Genomic DNA, 4,953 nt, shown 5'->3' on the forward strand with positions numbered 1-4,953 from the left:
AATGTGCTACCATTACACCACAAAGAGCTCACTTTTTCCGATTCAATTATTTTGTATTTGGCCGTATCTGTCACATATGCGTTTAAATAAGCAAACTAACATATGATCGGAAGACCAAATACCTGTCAAATGACTTTTATTTACGTTAAATTGTATAAATGGCAATAGCCTTATTTAATTTCAATAAACATTGAATCACAAAAAGTACTTGCTCCGCCGAGAGTCGAACCCGGATCTCTTGCTTGCCGGGTGAATATATATATATATATACAATGATCTGTCAGGTCTGTTTCATGTGTTATATATAGCTTTATGAAGTAAATATGCTGATGAAAAAAATTTGATAAACAAAGTATGAGTAATTTATATTCTGCAAACGAAAGTATGATTCTGACTAGTGCATGTTTCTTCTTGTACTAAGGAACCATCTTGTACCCAAAAATAAAGTTGTGATTCGTTAATAATATGTAAGTTAAAAATGTGTACCAACTGAATTGAAATATATCGGCTCAAAATAGAATTACGTTTTGACCTTAGATATTGATTTATATTTTCAATGAAGAATATAAATATTTTATTAAACTCCTTTTCGTTTCACACACAAAAATTGGCTTGTAATCCTCTCAACATTGAATCTTTTTAACATTGCCTGTAACTTAAACAAAAATTATCGTGTGAGAGACAGATTGTTGATTTAAAATTAGGAGCTAAAAAGAATGACTGTAAGATACTAATCCCTCTCAATTCATTCATCTCAAAGACGTGGGATAAGTGGACGCAAACCCAAGACCCATACATACTCTGTTAAAAATTAGCCATGGCAGATTGACTCAGACTGTCATTTGGATTTGTGAATTTTTGAATTGCAACGTGAAGTTAGATATTATCCTGTTCAACCTTACTTCCGACTAGATAAAGTTTTAGACTATGACATTCTTAGAAGTGAAATTTAGACGATGGCGTTTATTTATGATATTACAGGGGTGTAAGACGCTCCTCACATTTCTTAGTTATATAGGAAGGACGACACATAAAAATGCAATGATTGACAAAAAAAAGTACGCCAATGCTCCACAACCACTTTTTCAGTAGTGATTTCACTATCTCTGACCAACCAATAAGCATATTTTATAAAGGTCTACAATGATCTCATTAAGATGTATATTTTGAAGACAGTAAACTTTTTTTCATTAATGACTTCTTCTACCAATAACATTCTAGCTATGCATTCTTCAATCTAGTCCATCTATATTGCAGTTTCCGTTTAGGCTATTCCTAACCAGTCCATTCTTAATTCATTTTCCTCCTCCTGATGCACTCTTACGCAAAGTACGTAAAGTTCAGCATTGTGTGACATACTTCTTGTACAAGGCAGTCAAATTTATTATGATTGCAATTACCTAACAATTAAGTAGCGATTTAGTAGGATCGTGTCATGTGGAGGTACTTTTACAGAGTAATTTTATGAATGTTTCAAAGAGAGGCTAGGGAAACGGCCTGGTAAGCAATTGTAGAGGATATGGAAGGACATTGACTTCGGCGCTGTAGGTGAAAAATTGGCAAATGGATGATGGATTCATGAATGTTGAATTGTATGTTTGAGTGTGATCCTGAAGTGGTAAGATTATACAAAAATTTAGCTCTGATCTTGAATTGACTTTTGTTATACATATAAATCATGTCTTCGCAATAAACATTGATTGATTTTTTGATTGATGTAATTATTAATAAATAACAATTAATGACTAAGTCTCATAATACAAAGCGAAACAAACATCCGCCAGATATAAGCTGAGATCATCAGGCTGATGCCCATGTGGGGATAATTTCCTATAAGATATTTGTTATGTATTCTATTTTACTCTGTACATAAATTTTGGAAATAAATAAATAAATCAATCAATCAATCCATCCGCTCAGGCATCGTTGCTAAACAACAGGAATTGATAACAGATCGCTTTCAACAATTTCACACCAAACATGCTAATACAAAAAAATCTCCAATCACTACGTGGAGATTCGCAAGATGCGTGGTCCAGGAAATATGGCGGAAGAACTCCTTAAAACGGGCTGCATGGCGACATTGAAGACGATAACGAAAGTGTATGCGTGTGAGTGTGACATTGTGTGGCATAAAGTACTTTAGGTGTTATAGTGTCTTGTGTCAGTGCTCAGTAAAAGTATGCAAGTTGAGAAACTTTGTATTAATTTATAGGAACGTATCGTTAGATAATATCAGGGTTTTGTCAATCACGCTGCTATTATATAAGTATATTTTAAATATTCGAATGTTAAAATGGTATTGCCGTGGGTATAAATAAATCATCTTAATATTTTTTCATTTAAATTTTCATGGCACTTGTACCTAAAGACAATCGTTTGAATTATTATGTGTATAGATCAAATCAGTAGTTTGCTATTGATGAATATTTTTGAAGTTTCGAACAATATACGTAAATTTTCTAGATTTGGGAACGTAATACATTAATTTTAATTACGTAAAAATTATGTAAATGTTTAAATATCTTAAGAGAAAATTTTGCCCTTTTCTTGGTTTGTGAATTCAATGAGTATAAAATAAAATAACTTGGAATATAATGTTTAAATATTAAACTTGTCATTAGAATCAATGAAATATAACTTGTAATATAGAAACCAGTGTCAAATTTTACCCATGATTAATATACTAAATTTTTTATGTACTATGTATATTTCTAATCTATGATGTTATTGAAATGAACAAAAAGTAATTGAGTTTTGATATAAATAAAATATGTGTTAGTTCATGTGAGTGTGCTTTATTGCCGATCGAACCCAATAATAAATCCTCTCGCGATAGCCAAGCCAAATAATTCACAGCCAAGCTTAATTGGAGTTTCCCAGATCAGACTTCGTATAGTCAAATTCAACCGCCAATTTACATAAGCTAACAGCCAGACCTTGCAAGGTGGTAATCCTTACACAATGTACTGAACTCGGCGTTTTGTAAACTATGTCCCCTCAAATACGTAGGCAAAAATATTCAATTACTAGTTTACAAGTAGGTACTATCTGATTCAGTAATATACAGGTTGAGCTAATGTTTCCCTTACTAGTTTTGTGTAACTTTTGCATCAATCCAATCAGCAAGGGATAATCCAGGGTAGTCGTGTTCTATGATGATACCTGATTGTACCACCACTGAATTGTTTATAAAAACGATGAAGTATTTTATCAATGTCTAGGAAAAGAACTCTTTTTAAGTAAAATATTGTTTATTTTTGTAATTACTGAGTGAAGGACAAATATTTCTCAGGTTAGGTGACTGAAAGCGTAAGCTAGTACATTATCACTCGTCGATAGGGAAGAAGATGAACTGTGCACTTTGACCCACCCGACCACTAATCAAGTACAGCGGTGCAAGTGGGTGAATGTTAAGTAATGAATTGTAATAAGGTCAAGTCCATAATCGACCACTGTTCATTACCTAACCTTGTTTATAGTACAATACTCTATTATTTATGAAATCATAGCATAATATTTCGTAGTATTTTATTACAGCTTGAATGACTCAACAAACATACTTGTCTTTTTTAGTTCACTTAATTTAATATTTTATAATTTACGTGGAATGAGTCATTAAATAATTCCTTACTTCATCATAAGATCTCACCTCGTCTCCGTAGCCTTGCATCATCAGAATCATAATACGCTCTTGTTCACTTAAACACTCCATTTCAACGTAAAGTATCACAAAAACACGTCTTAACTTTGTCAATTCCAACCAGAAACCGAACATGCCACCGGACTTCCTCATAACTGATATGATAAAAGAGGCCTTCCCTGTAGCAGGTCGTAATCGTAAAACAAGTGTGAGCTTGTAAGGAAAGTGATTGTCTATGGAAATTATTTATCTTCTGAACGTGGATGTTCATGTTTTCCCCCAATTATTTTTAATTAATTTCAATGAGCTTGTACTTGGAATTGTACTTGGTTAAGATAGAAAGTAGACTGTTCTACTTGTTTGATCAAGACCTTTCAAATGAGATGTCACTTAATAGGTCTTTACATTTTGAGTCGCTCCTCCAAATCCTATTTTGGAGAAATAGGCAAAGTTGTAACAGTGACCAATAAGTTCACTTCTATTTCCTACAATGGTGTCACGAGTTCCATCTCTCCATCTTTATTTATGAAAAACAACACAGAGTGTATGCATACTTTTAATTTACACTGCATATGGTAGAAGTATTTCAATGTAAAATTGAAGACAATCCAGTTTCTAAATACTGATCACAATTTATTTAGACTAAGTAGTGATTAGCCATATATTTTATTAACTATGGCACTTTATGATATGTATATATGTGTCATACACAGTGTTCTAATACTGATTTTTGATCTTTTAGTAATAAAGGAGAAACTTTAAGTTTGCTCATTGTATTGGTGTATAGGACAAGTTGACTCCAGTCCACATTTACCCGGTTTCTTGTGGTAGTTATTGAACTTAGTAGTTTGCGTTGATTGTTGCAGTAAAATGTTGAGGTGACGGATTCCTTCTAAGTCATCCTTTTTGCCTAATAAGCAAGAAAATAGTTTTTCGTCTGTCTTCATAAATTTTTCCTAGTAGCAAATAAAAATTAGAAAATTTGCCATTTTGAATTTTATGTACAATCTTAGGTAATTATAATTTGTTTTCAACACATTTATACATTTTATTACTATGGTAACTTCCTTGTTTTTGTCATAACAAGAACTCCATGAATAGACCTATAAAACAATATCTGCTAAAGTTTTTTATTCCTTGGTGTTGTAGTTAGTTTGCTCCCCAAAGCATTTCATTTGATGAAATAATCATTAAAATGTCAAAACATTAATTTATTTAATCAAAAGTCTGCAGTATAATAAACCTGTTGTCATACTTACACTTACAATAAGTGTTTCAATCGCCGCGCCGCTGCTACGGTGTGGATGAAA

The sequence above is a fragment of the Homalodisca vitripennis genome, chromosome 1 (assembly GCF_021130785.1).
Source record: "Homalodisca vitripennis isolate AUS2020 chromosome 1, UT_GWSS_2.1, whole genome shotgun sequence".
In the NCBI taxonomy this organism is placed as follows: Eukaryota; Metazoa; Arthropoda; class Insecta; order Hemiptera; family Cicadellidae; genus Homalodisca; species Homalodisca vitripennis.